Source organism: Cnephaeus nilssonii, assembly GCF_951640355.1.
Source record: "Cnephaeus nilssonii genome assembly, chromosome: X".
Classification (NCBI taxonomy): domain Eukaryota; kingdom Metazoa; phylum Chordata; class Mammalia; order Chiroptera; family Vespertilionidae; genus Cnephaeus; species Cnephaeus nilssonii.
The window spans coordinates 74,214,174-74,232,419 of record NC_137071.1 but is presented as its reverse complement, the minus strand read 5'-3'; the positions used below and the strand labels follow the sequence as shown (position 1 = coordinate 74,232,419).

The 18,246-nt window shown below is 36.2% G+C and overlaps 1 long non-coding RNA gene across 1 annotated transcript in view; it reads left to right on the top strand.

Moving 5' to 3' along the window:
- Nucleotides 1–1,418: 1,418 nt before the first annotated feature.
- The window catches only part of LOC307095595, a 35,600-nt gene continuing 18,772 nt past the window's right edge, over nt 1,419–18,246 (top strand). The window contains exons 1-3 of the long non-coding RNA XR_013813204.1: nt 1,419–1,503; nt 8,704–8,770; nt 12,671–12,777. This is a non-coding gene — a long non-coding RNA (uncharacterized lncRNA). The remainder of the gene's footprint in view (nt 1,504–8,703; nt 8,771–12,670; nt 12,778–18,246) is intronic.

The window sequence follows — 18,246 nt, the reverse complement described above, 5'->3', positions numbered from 1 at the left end:
GTCTCAATGATGCCTGGTGGATAAAGAGGTTAGCTCCCCACTGGGTCCCACTGACACTGAAGACAAAAGTTGATGACTAACAGTACCTAATGCTGTCTCACTCTACCTTATTAAGCCTTGGTTACTGCTGGGTGGAGATTTTGGTTCAGTTTGTCACTGTGCTGAGATGACAGTAGCCTGGTAGAAGAATTGAACATTGCCTGCCTCTGCTGGGCATGGAATTGGTGATTATCTCTCCAACCCACCCTGCTGACATTTGCCCCAGCAGAGGAATCAGAACATTGTCTGGTTCCACTCATCAGAGGATCAAAGATCAGCTACCTGCTCAGCCTTTTTGATATCGTCTGGAAAGGGAATGGAAATGTTGGTTGGTTCTTTGCCTAGTGAAGGATGGAAGACCAGGTGCCTACTCAGTTTTGAAGGTACTGTTTAGACCTGGAATGGATCACCTTGACTGAGTCCCATCTCTTTGGCTACACCGATGCAGAATGGATGTATCATCATGCTGAGCTGAAGGGGGAGAACTTTAGCCATTCTTAATGATATTTAGTAGATTTTTTGAATAAATATGTATTTACTGTATTTCCTTAGGATAATTTCCATGCACTTTGAATAGCTGTTTTTAAAATAATCTTTACCGGTTATGATTTTTTTTGGGGGAAAGCAGGTCTGAGAAATTCCTTATGTACTATTTTCTTACTAAGTCCTCTATGTTATCCATTTAAGATCATACTTTTTGAAAGTATGATCATACTGCATTCATTTTTTTTAGTTCAATCATAACTCCTTTGATGACATATCATCAGCTGGATGACCTGATAAATAAATTGAACCTTGAATTAGAGGATTAAGAGAAGCACTTTCTTCATCATACCACCCAGGTCAATGCTTGGGACTGTACATTGATTGAGAATGGTGGAAAGGTTAGAAGATATTCTCATTAATCTAATACCTGCATTAGACAAGTATTTTCAGATGAACACAAGAGAATAGACCTGTGTTTAGTGGTTCATTTTCTATTCCAATATGTTATCAACTTATAAACATTTTTCTTAGGTAATAAGTGCCCTGAATTAGGAACACTTTCATATTTGAAGCGTATAAAGAAAATTAATACTGCTTTAAAATTACAATATAAATTCAAATACTTACATTATTGTATTCTTATTTTCCTTTATAGATTACTGTTTCACATGGAGAAGTGGAAAAAGTGAAATTGCATAGAAAAAGGTAGAATCTTACATTCCCTAGGTTGACAGGTTAGAGATCTATCTCTTTAGTGTTTTTTCCTAATTGTAGTTGATTACAATGTACTTTGTCACTCCAAATTCCTTTCACCAGCCCATCTGTTGACTAATTTTTTTCCAGGCTAGAAAATGAATCGGATTTTGTCCTGTCACAGCAGAAGGAAATAGAAGATCCCTGGGTCCCTTTAGAGGAGTCTTTGAAGGACCAGAGTAGTTCTGTTTATCAGAAATATGAAGACGAGGAGCATGCGAGGATGTAAGTAATCGAGTAAAGATAAGGAATGGGGCAGGACTCAGCTACTTAAAAAGGGAAAAATAATTGAAAGGCCAGGAATAAAAATTGGTAGAAGAGGGCAACTTCTTGTGGTTGCCATTTATCAGCTTATTTGACTATTTTTTTGTTTGTTTATCTGTTTAGGATTCTTGAAAATAAATTAATCATTCTGGCAATTTTGTTGTACAGCATTTTATAGACTTATTCATTTCAAGCTTGGTGCGTGCTCTCCCTTCTGGTAGCATGCCTGTGTCTTTTCCTTCCCTCTCCTCTTCCTGCACAGGCTTCCTCCTAAACACTAAAGGACCCCCACGAAACTTGCAACCAAGGGAGCAATGGGCAGCAGCAGCTTGTGCTGGGCTAACCCCCTGAACCTATCTCCAAGACCCCATTTTCTCAGACTTTCCAGTGAGCCAAAGCCCTGCCTAGTCTCTCTCCTGTTGCTTCTTCTATCCTAAGCCCTTCCTTGTTTCACTGTCCCCAACTTTAATAAACATATTCTCAAAATTTAAACATTTCAAGCTTATATATGATCACTGTAAAGTTTTTGTATTTGTGAACTTTGTTCTTAAATTATAAATATAAATTTTATGGCTGTGTTGTCATAGTATTGTAGGATATTTATGGTCTGCTATTTATATTGACTTCCTTTTTTTACTTTTTTATTGAATTTATTGGGGTGACGTTGGTTAATAAAATTATATAAGTTTCAGGTGTATAATTCTATAATAAATCATCTGTATATTATATTATTTGTGCACCCCCTCCTTCCATTACCATTTATCCCCCCCTTTACCTCTACTACCTTCCTCTGGTTATCTATATTGACTCTTAAAATTAATGTTCATGCAATTGCTTCAGTGATAAAGTATTTGCTATTTTAAATGCAATGTGTTAATCTGGGGGCAAACTGCGTAGCTTTAAAAATTGAATGGTTTTGTCAATGTTTTGGGCTGAATATGTTTTACTAGTATTTGTCTTGGGCTGGATATATTTCATTTGTGTACAATGCAGGCTATGCCTTCGATTGGTATATTGCCAGTGTTCCCACAGTAACTTATCCCTCTGGAACTGAGAGAAAATTAAGCCAAATTATATAGTGTTCTTATGAGAATTTGTTTGAATGTTCTATGTAAACTAGATTGAGATTCAATTGGACTTATTTTATCAATGGCTTATTAGTGAGGTAAGACTAAGCTTATTTTTAAGAGTTTTGAAATTAACATTTTTGTAGGTTCATTAAATGTGTAGCTAATCTGTATGGACCCTTATTCTATTTCTGCTTTTGTTATTTCAGTTTTTGTGAATCTTTTGTGATTCTACCCATTCTGTCATTTTTTCTTTGAATCATATAGGATTGTATTTTTGGCCAAAAGATCCTAACTATAGTTTGGAGAAATAATTGAAACATTAGTGTTTTTTTCCAATTGCTTTTATGTAGTTAGATTTATAATGTGCTAGAGTCTGTACTAGAATCTTCAACAATCTAGGCAACCAATTACCTATAGGTATTTGGGACAGAAAGACAGTACATAGTTATCAATAAATCTAATTGTTTTTTTAATTTTTATAAACATTAAGGTTGAAAAACCCTCTGGTCACTTTCATTCACATAAATATATGTTGACTAAGTTGTGTGTGTCTGTGTATGTGTCTGTGTGTAAATAGTTTGTATGGAAATCATAAAAATAGTCAACTAATTTGTTGTGAACTTAGCAAATTTATCTTTCTTTGATTATTGTATTATTTCTCAAAACATCTTTTGTTGGATGATGGAACATATTTATATAAGGTTTTACTTTGCAAATTTATGTATTCGAAGTCATTGAAGTCATGTCTGCACTTACTGAATACTACTAAACACCGAATAACTCTTAATATGTCCTATGGGTTTATTTTGTCACCCAAAAGAATTCCTTTGTTTCAGAGCTCCTTTGTCTCAGAACATTAGTAAGAGGGTGAATATGTGACTGTAAAAATGGCAAGGTAGGTAAAAGCCTTCACCTATGAAGTCTTTTTAGAGTATGGTAATAATAAGGTCATGAATACTGCATCCATAAAAATGCGCCATTAGTCATAACTGAGACCCACTGAGAAGGTAGGGAAATTGGGGCAAATCCAGTTGGCAATATCATTGTTGTATGTTAGTAATGATACATCAGTGGAGAAAACATTTGTTGCTTGTTAATCCCTTTTACTTTACTTGCTTTTTCAGTTATAAATTAGCAGAAAATATAGATGCTCAGTTGAAACAAATGGCACAGGATCTCAAGAACATTATTGAACACCCGAATATATTTGAAAAAACCTGCTTACACTACTGACCTGGTGTGTTAACTGCTTTATCTACTTAGACAACCAAGATTTAGTATGAAATTAGCATTCTGTGGTTCCTTTAGCTAGTCACCTTCTCCTGTCCTCTCTAGTTCTCCTTATCTGCCTCTAGAGATATGAAGCTCTTGGGTATAGTTAATGAGACAGGAAATATTTAAGGGCAGATAAGGTTGAGAGTTCTTTGTGATTATCCCAGGAGAGTAAAAATATGACTTACCTCCCTAAATTTTCAGGGTTTTCTTCCTGTTCTTCACATAAATAAATCTGTCCCTGTACTTATTTTCCTGTTCACTTACTCATTAGCTAATTCATTCTTTCTTTTATATATTTATCTACATATTCATATAAATGTGAGAACAGATGTTTGAATCTGTTAAATCTATCCAAGTAATCTTATAATTAGGTTATATCTTAAAAGTTTGATAAGTAAACTACGTGAAACTTAAAATATATTTTTCTATAGAAACTTCGTTAAATATGGTCATTAGGTTTCCATCGGTCTCTACTTAACGCATAATATAAATGCATTATAGCATGGGAAAATACAGTCAAGGCTCCAATTAAATAGTTGAGAAGTTTTGAATTAATTTGGCAATAAAAAGGTTTATTTTTCCCCTTTATCTATACTCTACATAAAGAGCTTATTTCCTCTACCTTCCCCTGTTGTCTTAGCAGCTAAATGGAGTCCTTTTTACTCAATGCCACCCCATGGCAGTAATGGTAAGAGGAATCACCCATTGTGAGAGCTCCCACTGTACTTTCTATCAGTTGATTATAATTAGGAGTGAAGCCAGGATTTGGGTAGGTGAGTATGAAAGACATAATACATGTGTAGTAATTATTTTTTTTAGTAAGCTCTTTGTCCAATTATATACGGACACTTCTTTATCTACAAACATATTACTAGCTTTTTTAATTATGAAGAGATAGCAAGGTGTATTGAAAAAGTACAAGAATTTCATTTAAGTCACTTAATCTCTCTGGGTCTTGGGTCCTTCTTTTGCAAAATGTCAAGGGTGGACAAAATAATCTTATAAAAATTATGCCATTCTTTACTTTAGTTGAATCTAAAGTTGAACAAAGGCAAATATAAATTAGTCTGGTATTATCCATGCTACCATCTCCCTGAGTCCATGCAGATGATCAAGAGTTGACATAACATAGGTTTTCTTTTTAGTGAAATATTAGATCACTATTGTGATTCCAAAATTCAAAATTGTTCTGCTGTAATAGAATTTTAATATACAGATAAGTATATGCAGATTTAGGCACAAAACAGAGCTGATATATAGTCTCTGTGTTAAATTAATGTGTTCTAACAGAGTAAATAAAAGGAAACTGCAATCCTATCCGTATCCTTTTTCTCTACTTAGCCTTGGATTAGTATAGTTTAGTTTAGTTTAGTTTAGTTTAGTTTAGTTTAGTTTAGTTTAGTTTAGCAGTGGGGAGTAAATGGTTTGAGTCTTTTGTTTTTCCTAGCCATGGAGATTGAGATGTTTACAATGAGAGAATTAAAGGATAATTGCTGCTTTATAACAGGACAAAAGAAGTGAAAGATCAGTAATAATTCATCTCTTTTCTCAGATAGCATAAACCTTTAGACAGTAAGCACAGAACACATGTGTTGAACAATAATATTTTGTAGATAATTTATTCTAACCAGCTCAACAAAGCTTCATTACTATGGGCCATACACCAGGGTAGAAAAATAGCAACTTAAATCACAATGATGAGATTTACCTCTCGATTTTGACTTTTCTTAGGGGGAGATGGGAGAGACTTCCTAATAGCTAAAATTTTTATTAAGCAAGTCCATATTATGGTGTATGATATTCAGTCACATTCACTTACAAAAACTCATTGTTCCTACTACAAATTATATTTGTTTGTTATACTAGAATACTCTACATTTGCTGTTGTCATTACATATACTAGTCTTTTAAGTGTGAAAACATTTTCATTTCCTCTTAGTTTTAATATTATCCTGGACTTTGCTAAAAAATTCATCAAAAGTCTTCTAAAATTTTTTAAATGTTTAGTATTTTTATTACAAAGTTGATACACATACTTGTTTAATATATTAAGCTTAGAAAATATGGAAATCTTTAAAGAAAATTAAATCACCTGTATTACTAGTACTCTGCTAATATATTGGTTTATTTTTTTTCATTTTGTGCCCTGTTTTATTTATTTTTATTTTTTAATTTTTTTCCTTTATTGATTAAGGTATTACAAATGTGTCCTTATCCCCCTATTACCCCTCCACCCCCCAATCCTGCCCTCACCCTCACCCCCTGTTGTCTGCGTCCATTGCTTATGCTTATATGCATGCATACAAGTACTTTGGTTGATCTCTCCCCCTTACCCCCACCCTCCCCTACCTTCCCTCTGAGGTTTGAGCATCTGATCAATGCTTCTCTGTCTCTAGATCTGTTTTTGTTCATCAGTTTCTGTTGTTCATTATAATCCACAAATAAGTGACATCATGTGATATTTATCTTTCAAGTCTTTTTACTATGCTGATAAAAAAAATACTTCTGTTTTGAACAGCATTGGAAACATATACACTAATAAATGACTAAGATGCAAATTAACCGTACCTTTGCAACGCCCACCAGCCAATCAGGAATGAGTATGCAAATTAACCCAACAAAGATGGCAGGTTAAGTTGCATACACAGGTGCCGAGCGGCCGGGGGTGGAGCTGGACGCTTGTGTCGTCGCCATGGAGATAATGCAAGTGTTCCGCACCACGCCAGCCGCTCAGGGCCTCTGGGCAGCATGGGAAGGCGGAAAGGCAGCTCCGGCTGGAGTGAAGGCAGTGCTGGCAGCCAGGGGAAGGAAGGCCCATTCTTCCACGAGTCTTCGTGCATCGGGCCTCTAGTATCTATATAAAGTTTTGTATTCTCTCTTCATTTAATATTCTTTCATGGTGTTTTCCCAAAATTATAACCATTCTTTTAAAACATTTTATTTTATATTAGTTTCAGGTGTACAGTATAGTGGCCAGCCAATTATATAATTTACGCAGTGATCCCCCTGATAATTCTAGTACTCACATGGCACTATACATAATTATTACAATATCATTGACTATATTCCCTATGCTGTACTTTATATTCCGGTGACTATTTTGTAACTTTTTATTCCCTTCACCTTTTTATCCATACCCCCACCTTCCTTCCATCTGCCAACCCTCAGTTTGTTTACTGTATCTATGAGTCTGTTTCTGTTTTGGAAAACATGTGTGTTTTTTTAAAAATTAATATTTTTTTATTGATTTCAGAGAGAGGAAAGGAGTGGGAGAGAGAGATAGAAACATCAGTGATGAGAATCATCAATCAGCTCCCCTCTGCACACCCCCTACTGGGACCAAGCCCGCAGCCTGGGCATGCGCCCTGAAGGGGAATTGAACTGTGATCTCCTGGTTCATGAATAGATGCTCAACCACTGAGCCTCACAGGCCAGGAGGAACACATGGTTTTAATGACTCTATAATGTTTAATCAGAGGTAACTTTACCATAATATATTTAATCATTTTTTTTTATTGATAGAGATACTGTTTCCAGTTTTTTGCCATTACAAAATTGCTCTGCAATGATCAGTTATGTTTAGATTTGATAATTTTCTCTGGATAGGTTCCTAGAAGTAGAACATACTGAGTTAAAAAGTTTGAATATTTTAGCCCATCCGGTGTGACTCAATGGTCGAGCATCAGCCCATGAACCAGGAGGTCATGGTTCAATTCCCAGTCAGGGCACATGCCCTAATTGTGGGCTCAATCCCTGGTAGGCGGCATGCAGGAGGCAACCAACTAATGTTTCTCATCAATGTTGATGTTTCTATCTCTCTATCCCTCTCCCTTCCTCTTGCTAAAATCAATAAAAAATATATTTGAAAAAAAGTATGAATATTTTAGGATTATATATATTGTAAATTTTGCATTTTGAAGGGTTGGATCAAATTATATTTCTATTGGCTGTATATGAATGTACCTATTTTCCCCCACACACTTGACAATTGAATATTACCATTTATTTAAAATTGCTGATTTAGAAATCATGCCATTTATGATAACATATACTAAATGAAATAAGTCAGACAGAGAAAGACAGACACTGTATGATCTTGCTTATATGTAGAATTTAAAAACAAAAACAAAACAAGCTAATACATACAGAGAACAGATTGGTTGTCGGGGGGGGGGCAAAATGGGTGAAGAGGTATACAAAAGGTACAAACTTCTAGTTATAAAGTAATTAAATCATGGAGATGTAATACACAGCACAATGACTATATTAATAGTACTATAGTGCATAGTTAAAATTGCTAAGATTGCAGAACTTAAAAGTCCTTATCATACAAAACATTTTTTGTAACCATGTATGGTGACAGATGTTAACTAGACTTATTGTGATTATTTCACAATATATACAGATATAGAATTATGTTGTATACCTGAATCTCATATAATGTTATATCTCAGTTATACCTCAATAAAAATGCTGATATGGATGAATAAAGGCAATATTTAAATTTTTCAATGAATTTCTTGTCTTCTGAAATGTCTCTTAATGTTCTTTACTTCTGTTTGTACTGTAGTAGTCAGTTTCTTATTGAATTCTAAGAATCAGATTTGTGACATTTGCAAAGTAATTAGATTAACTAATATATAGATGGAATGAACATTAGAAATATGAAATAGCAAAAGAAGCTGTTAATTTTTAATACATTCACAATCCATTTCTTATCAGAAGAAATTAAGTCACTTTCTAATTTCAAAATTTTATTTATTTTTTGTTTACCATATCAGAAATTATAATCTAAATATCTTGTATTTGTTTTTAGCTCCAGCAGATCAGCAGAATTCTGAATACTCATATGGATTCTCTAGAGCAGATTAGCCAGAATTCAGGTGGGAGTTTTTTTTTTAATTTATTTAATAAATCTTTATTGTTCAGATTATTACAGGTGTTCCTCTTTTTTCCCCCCCATACTTCCCCTCCACCTGATTCCCAACCCCACCCATGCCCTCACCCCCCACCACTGTCTTTATCCATAGGTGTAAGACTTTTGTCCAAACTCTTCTCACACCCTTCAGACCCCCTTCCCCCTGAGAATTGTCAGTCCATTCCCTTTCTATGTCCCTGATTCTATTATATTCACCAGTCCATTCTGTTCTTCAAACTTTTTATTCACTTGTTTTTTAGATTCACTCGTTGGTAGGTATGTATTTGATGTCTTTTTGTTGTTCATAATTTTATCTTTACCTTTTTCTTCTTCTTCCTCTTCTTAAAGAATACCCTTCAGCATTTCAGGTAATCCTGGTTTGGTGGTGATGAACTCCTTTAGCTTTTTCTTATCTGTGAAGCTCTTTATCTGACCTTCAATTCTGAATGATAGCTTTGCTGGGTAGAGTAATCTTGGTTGTAGGTTCTTGCTATTCATCACCTTGAATATTTATTGCCACTCCCGTCTGGCCTGCATAGTTTCTGTTGAAAAATCAGCTGACAGTCATATGGGTGCTCCCTTGTAGGTAACTAACTGTTTTTCTCTTGCTGCTTTCAATATTCTCTCTTTGTCTTTTGCCCTTGGCATTTTGATTATGATGTGTCTTGGTGTGGTCCTCTTTGGATTCCTCTTGTTTGGGGTTCTGTGCGCTTCCTGAACCTGTAAGTCTATTTCTTTCACCAGGTGGGGAAAGTTTTCTGTCATTATTTCTTCTAATAGGTTTTCAATATTCTGCTCTCTCTCTTCTTCTGGCACCCCAAAAATTCGGATGTTGGTATGCTTAAAGTTGTCCCAGAGGCTCCTTACATTATCTTCATATTTTTGGATCTTTTTTACTTTTTGGTTGGGTGTTTTTTGTTTCCTTGTATTTTTTGTTTTCTCTGGTTGGGTGTTTTTTGTTTCCTCATATTTCATATCTTTGGTTTGATTCTTGGGGTACGTTGATCTACAGTTGAGTTTCTGTATATTCTTTATTTCAGACAGTGTATGCTTAATTTCTGACTCGTCCTTTTCCATTTTTTTGACATTCTAATTGAGGTCCTTGAAGTCCTTATCAAGTTTCTCCACAGTTTTTAGAAGATTCTTGAGTAACCTTATAATGTGGTTTTGAACTCTATATTGTCCCATAGTTTACTTTCCTCCATTTATTTCATTCGTGACATCTTTTTGTGCCTCCGCATTTTGGCTGCTTCCCTGTTGATGGAGCAGCTTTGTGTTGTAGGTGACCTATAGGGCCTCAGGTGGGAGTTTATTTGTATACCAAGCTATCTGTATTGCAAATAGAAAATGTGATACAAGTTAGGTTTTGTGTACCATAAACACACTCAAATAACAATTCACTTATAAGGGTATTGCTTAACTCATGGTATGTCTACATTAGTTCTGAAGAACTATAATTGCTTATTTTTGTAAAATGAAACAGAATGATAAACTAGAAACTAATGAAAATAGGGGATGAATATAAATGTGGTAGAGGAGATAGGGATAGAAGTAGGACTTCTCTGCGTATACCTTTTAATACAGTTTTGACATTTGGGCTCTATAAAAGTTTAAATGCTCAAACATTATAATTAAGCAAAAAATAATGGGAAGAAAAACAAATGTTAAAAATGGATACCAACTGAAACCAAACAAACCTGTATAACTAATTTATAACATTCAGTTCAGATAAATTTTGAACATAGTGTCCCTGATGGTGCATCCTTACTAGGATGTAATCTTTTTCTTTAAAAAAAATATTTTATTGATATTTTACAGAGAAGAAGGGAGAGGGAGAGTTAGAAACATTGATCAGCTGCCACCTGCACACCCCCTACTGGGGATGTGCCCGCAACCAAGGTACATGCCCTTGACCAGAATCGAACCTGGGACCCTTGAGTCCGCAGGCCAACGCTCTATCCACTGAGCCAAACTGGTTAGGGCCTAGGATGTAATCTTAAGGATAAAAAGAACTGCAAAGAAATCTTAAATGTCCTTAATAGGTTTATTGTAGGTTTCAGAATTATAACATATACATACATTATAATATTAGTATTATTTGATATATTTTAGGATAAAGCAAATGCATAAGTATATAAGTGATAATAGAAACCAAGATTTTCATTTAAAAATAAAAGATATATAAAATATTTTCTTTCTTTTATATTTGTATTTTAAATTTGTATTATAGTATGGATTCCTATTCCCTTGTTCTGTACATGGAAAGGGCCAAGAAGCAATGACAGATACCCCAGTAGCCATGAGTATATGCAGCACCTGGATCTTGGTTTCTAAATGCCATTCCCATTAAAAGGAATTAAGGCTACTTGGGGAAATATTTGATTTCAGGTCTCAGAAATATTTGATCCCAGAAAACAAAGATTATTCAAAGACTAAAGAGGTTATTTCAGGACACAAGATTGTGCTTAAATAGGCTCCAACTGGCCAAATTAGAATGGTTCAAACATCAAAAAGAATAATGACATGAATGGATTCTAAAACACTGGAGTGGGGGTTGGTGACCATGAGTTCACAGTGACACTCCAAAAACAGAGAGAGAAACTTGAGGTACAGGGAAAAGTCTTTATAGAAGACTTGACTACCTTGACTAATTTATAAAAATTTTCAACTGTCAGTCATTTCTTGGCAGAAAAAAAATATGCTAGCAGGAAATGGACTAAGCATATACTGTAAAAACAGTTTTATTGTTTTAATATAAAACAACATAATTTACATACCATAAATTTCACCATTTTTAATTGTACAATATAATGAGAAAGTCACCATTTTGCAGCCCCAGCATAATGATTAATCTAGGCAAGGATCACCAATGAATACTAAAACCATTGAGTTTAAGATTGTTGGGGAACACAATATTTACATGGTATCAGAAGTATCTCTCCAGAGATTACTTTAAAAAGGAGAAAAAGTATAGCTACCTGGCAACTACTACTTTAATCAAGTGATGGAATTTAATATCAGCTATGGTGGGATAATTTGACACTATGTGTCTCTTGGTAAGAAATACACAATACCACACATATAGTATTCTTATTAAAAATGTTTAACCTGAATCTAATCATAAGAAAATATTCAGACATTCTATGTGTGAGATATCCTGAAAGGTAATGCAGTGTTCTAGTAAAAAAATGTTTAATTGGTACACAAGAAAATGATCAGTTTATGTGTGAGACATTCTGAAAGATAACTGACTTGGACTCTTCAAAAGGCAGTCATGGGAAAAAATTCAAAACAAAAATATTAAGGAGATTGTTTTACATGGAAAGAAACAAAATAATCAAGCTTATCATGTTAACTTTGATTAGATACTGGATAAAAATCAAGAAAACATTATTTAGGATATGTGGGGAAACTAAATATGGAATACATATTAAATGATATTAAGGATTTAAAATTTTTTCCTACAGGTGTTATTGTGTTTATGTAGGAAAATTTTTTTATTCCTAGAAACTGAATGCTACATTATTTAAAACAGTGTCATGTCTGTAGTTTTTTGTTTTTTTTCCCAGTGGTTCAGCCAAAACCATTGTGAATAGAAAAAGACTGAGCAATTTCTGGCAAAATAATAACAGTGGGCTAATCTAGATAAAGGGTATACAAGTTTGTTATTTTCATTGTTCTCTCAGATTTTCTATAGATTTAAAATAAAAGTTGGAGGAAATCATGTTTATAAACTTTTGTCTAAATGTACAATTTAATGAGACCTCAGTAATCGAGACAAATGGGGGCTAGTTAGCCATTTGGAGTTACTGTTTTTAAAGACATAGCATGAAAATGACACAAATTTTCTTATTTCGCATTCCAGATTCTTTATCTACATCAATGAAGATCATCAACCACGAACTTCTTTAGCTTCTTTTCCTTCATACCTATGTCATCATCCATCTTGACTCCCTTCTCTGCTGTATTAGAGTAAGAAATATTCTGTCCCTTTCTAAACTGTTTTTAGTCATCAGAGGGATTTTAAATTCTATATTACTTTGTATTAATTACTTAATGGTGAGAGGTTTCTAAGTCATCTGGATAGAGGTTCAAGTTAAGGCATTACATCTTTGTTATTGTTGTTGTTAATCCTCACCCGAGGATTTTCCCATTGATTTTTACAGAGAGTGGAAAAGGAAAGAGAGAAACAATGGTGTAAGGGAGACACATCCATTGATTGCCTCCTACATGAGTCCCCATCAGGGCCAGGCAGAGAATTGAGCCTGCCACTGAGGTACATGCCCTTTGACCGGAATCGAACCCGGGACCCTTCAGTCCACGGGCTGACACTCTATCCACTGAGCCAAACCAGCTAGGCCTAGGGCAAAGTATTACCTCCTAACAGTTTTTGTGACCTTAACTGACTATCAGAGTTTACTCTGTGTGTGTGTGTGTGTGTGTGTGTGTGTGTGTGTGAGAGAGAGAGAGAGAGAGAGAGAGAGAGAGAGAGAGATCATTTGGTTCAAAGGTAGCTATTAAATTGTGTCTAGAGAAGGCAGATCCAGGTCAATTATCATTGAAAACCACTTAGAGAAATTGTAAGAACAGCTGAGATATGAGAAACAGTCAGTGGCTGGAAACAGTGAGGAATGAGATTATACAAAGTTTGGCTCAATTGTCTTACTGTCCCATATTTTCCCACAATGAACAATGTGCATTTGGGGCGCAATGCTAAAATGTAATTCGTGCTGTAAAGAAAGATTATAGTGATTTTTTTCCCTTGGCTGGATCCTCTTTGTCTTAATGAAATCTCAAGGCTCTCAAGCAGTGTTTTCTTAATAATAAAATAAAGATTGTTAGCTCTGCAAAGAGCTTATTTTCTATAAATTAAAAACAAAACAAAACTGTGTCCCAGAGACGTTAAATGACTTTTCTAAGAACACACAACTAATTAGAGGCAGAGCTAGGAAGAGAATCAAAATTTCCTAATTACTAGAACAGCATTCTTTCTACTGGTATGTTCTTAAAAGAATTCTCTTGTGGGCATCACTGGATATAAAAATAAATTTTAATCATGTACCTAACAGTAGAGAATGAGGGTATGATAATGGTAGTGCATTGGGTGGGATATAAGTTTTAGGTTCTCAGTCAATGCAGGGTAAAAAGAGTAAGACAACAGAGAGTAATTATGAGGAGTTACTTTTATGCTAAAAATTCAATTGAGTTGGAGAGGCAAAAAGATCTCCTATAGAGTCAACTGAGACAGGTAGGCCATGCTGAGGAATGGAAAAAGGCCTGGTAATTCTTTTTATTTTTTTAAATATATTTTATTGATTTTTTACAGAGAGGAAGGGAGAGGGATAGAGAGAAACATCGATGTGTGAGAAACATCGATCAGCTGCCTCCTGCACACTCCCCACTGGGTATGCGCCTGCAACCAAGGTACATGCCCTTGACTGGAACCAAACCTACCCGGGGCCCCTGAGTCTGCAGGCCGAGGCTCTATCCACTGAGCCAAACAGGTTAGGGCCGTGGTCGGCAAACTGCGGCTCGCGAGCCACATGCGGCTCTTTGGCCCCTTGAGTGTGGCTCTTCCACAAAATACCACGGCCTGGGCGAGTCTATTTTGAAGAAGTAGCGTTAGAAGAAGTTTAAGTTTAAAAAATTTGGCTCTCAAAAGAAATTTCAATAGTTGTACTGTTGATATTTGGCTCTGTTGACTAATGAGTTTGCCAACCACTGGGTTAGGGCAAGGCCTGGTAATTCTCTTTTTATTTTTTAAAAATATATTTTATTGATTTTTCACAGAGAGGAAGGGAGAGGGATAGAGAGCTAGAAACATCAATGAGAGAGAAACATCGACCAGCTGCCTCCTGCACACCCCCCACCGGGGATGTGCCCGCAACCAATGTACATGCCCTTGACCGGAATCGAACCTGGGACCCTTCAGTCCACAGACCGATGCTCTATCCACTGAGCCAAACCGGTTTTGGCAGGCCTGGTAATTCTTGATACTGTGGGCTCCTTTTTGCTGTTCTCACACAGGGAACCATTCCCTTTCAAATCAGGAAATGACATGAGCAAGTAATGGAGAATGGCAGGGTTTAATTATGCTGTATAAGAGTGGTATTTTTTTTTTTTTGGTTGATGGTTGTTTATTTTGCTTTTTTTCCTGGGCCTTTGATCATTTTTTTATTGTTTAAAGTATTACAAATAGTAGTACATATGTCTCCTATTTTTCCCCATTGACCTTCCCCCGGCCTCCCCTACCCCCCGGCACATGCCCTAACCCCCACTCCACCCCCCCAGTGTCTTGTTTATGCATCAACAAGTTCTTAGGTTGATCTCTTACCTGCCCCCAACACAACCCTCAACCAGCCTTCCCACTGTAATTTGACAGTCTGTTCGATGTTTCTCTGCCTCTGTATCTATCTTTTTATTCAACAGGTTATTTATAAAACATAGCAACTGTTATGCCAATAGGATCATGCATTTAACTAAAAAAATCAACTTATTTTTAAAAGTGACTTGGAAATCATACATTATACTTTAAATGTTAAAATATCTGGATGCAAAACTCTGGGGGGTGAGGGCATATATGGGAGTGGGGTGGGGGGGGACAATGGTAAGATATGTACACATATAATACCTTAATAAAAAAATTGGAAAAAAAAGAAATAAAAAAGTAAAAAAACAATAAAATAAAAAAAAATAAATGTTAAAATATCACACTGTCCAATCAACTTCTCAATATCCATGAGTAAGTTTTAGAGAAGTAGGTCCCTTTCTTCCTCTAACCTATATAGAACTGACTGTGATGGGACTGATCCAGAAAGGGATCAGAGATGAGTATTACATTAGGAAGTGTCTGAACATGTGCCAGTATTGACCAATTTTCAAATTTGATATTTATCCATCGTTTAACATTGTGTATGCCCCTTTTTCTCCTGATTAGTATGGACAATTGAGAATTAAAAGTAATTCTAGTCAAATACCAGTTCCCTCTCTTATCTTTCTCTTTCTCTTTCTAAAAATTTGCATTATTTCCAGACTGGCTTGAAGGCAATGCTAAAGTCACATATCTGTCTTCTGAGTTGGCAGTCACTGAGACTGCAGCAACTCCAGCTCTTCTGCGACCACTTATTGTAGAGTTGGCAATTGATCTAAGCCAATTTTGTTACTCATTTTAAATATATGGAGATACTTCTTTTAGAGGGGGGAGGGGAGGGTGAAAGATAAGCATTTTTTGTTTTTTCATATACCAAACCATTGTTGTATCCATTAATATTTACCAAACATCACAATAAAGTGATGGGCAGTGGAAAATCTTATACTTGCCATTATCTGAAAGTTCCTTTAGTATTTTTATGGCATTTTGCTTCTTTTATGAAGTGTCTCAAAGCTTCACAACTAAAGTATATTTCATCCATGATCATTGCAGCCTTTAATGGGTTAGAACCCCATAATTATTTAATAGCTGCTCACTACATTTCAACTGCTATTCAGGGCAGAAGAGAATCCTTAGATTAACTAAAATGCCATAAGGAATTTTGTGATATTTCCAAAATATAGTTTCATTAGTACTGGTCTATGAACACATTATTATTAATATTATTTTGACATAGGACATTCTTAGTCATCCAGTGTGATCTAACTAACTCTTGGATAAAATGTCTTCAGGACCAGTTTAGAGGAGCATTTTTTTGTGCTATGTTGTAATCATGCTTCATTTTTACCCAATGTCAGTGTTTGTTGTTTAAGGTAATGATTTTAAATCCGATTTTTCAGGATTGGGTATTTTTAATTTTCTTTTTAATTGAGGCATATTTTACATATAATATTACATTAGCTTCAGGTATACAACACAATCATTGAATATTTGTATACATTGCAAAATGATCACCACAATAAATCTGGTTGACATCTGTCACCTTATACAGCTACAGATTTTTTCTTGTGATGAGAACTTTTAAGATCTACTCTCTTGGCTATTTTTAACACACATTACAGTATTATCCTATATAATAAAAGGCTAATGTACAAATTGACTGAACGGTGGAATGACTGGTCGCTATGACACACACTGACCACCAGGGGACAGACTCTAAACACAGGAGCTGTCCCCTGGTGGTCAGTGTGCTCCCACAGGGGGAGTGGCGTTCAACCAGAAGCCAGGCTCACGGCTAGCAAGAGCAGTGGTGGTGGCGGGAGCCTCTCCTGCTTCCATGGCAGTGCTAAGGATATCCGACTGACAGCTTAGGGAGCGGGCCTAAGCCATCAGTTGGACATCCCCCCTAGGGCTCCCAGACTGCTAGAGGGCACAGGCCAGGCTGAGGGACCCCCCACACACACACAAGTGCACGAATTTCATGCACTGGGCCTCTAGTTAACTATAGTCCCCATGCTGTATTTTATTTAAGTAGCTGTGGCCCAGATAAGACATGCTTTAAAATATGTTATTAATTACACTAGTGACCCGGTGCACAGATTCGTGCACATTGAAAGAAATTAATTAGAAAGTGGCCGGTGGGGCGGGACTGGGAGAGATAGGCTGGACACACCCTGGAGCCAACCTCCCTGGCCGGCTGTACCTGGGGTGGTGCTGTGACTCAAAGGGCATCTGCAGAGTGAGCAGGGTCCCTCTGGCAGATGGGGTCCCTCTGCCTGGCCTGCGGGGATTGGGCCAAAACTGGCTCTCCGACATCCCCCAAGGAGTCCCGGAGTGCAAGAGGCCACTCTGCAAAGTTGCTTTCATACAGGGTGTGGAACGCAAATGCAGGTGTGCAGTAAACCAGATTTTGGGCTGACAGTGCCCCAGCAACAACATAACCCACGGCTGAGGGTGGAATCGCACAGCCCCGCGAGGAATCGGGCTCCCTCCTCTCTGGTTTCGGGGTGCATTACCAGAGAACTGCCTCTGCGAAGTCACTCCTGTATTGAGCGTCTGCCCCCTGGTGGTCAGTGCATGTCACAACTACCGGTCGGATGGACACTTAGCATATTAGCCTTTTATATATAGATGCTTTCAGCCCTCTTTATATCTGAAGAATATCTAATACTAAGATACCAAAAGATGACTTTGAATTCCAATTGAAGTGCTTTCTTCCTCTTTCATCTTCTAGAATAGAATCTGATTTACTGATTGAGGTGGTTTCTTTTACCTCCCATTTTTGGTTTCTTATTTTATGTATGTATGTATGTATGTATGTATGTATGTATGTATGTATGTATTTATTATTTAAATTTATCTTTATTGTTGAAAGTATTACATATGTCTCCCTTTTTCCCCATTGACTCCTTCTAGCCCACCCCCATCCACCACCCAAGGCCTTTACCACACTATTGCCTATGTCCATGGGTTATACATATATGCATATAAGTTCTTTGGTTGATCTCTTACCACTCACTCACCCACCCCCACCTTCCCTCTGAGATTCTACAGTCTGTTCCATGCTTCTA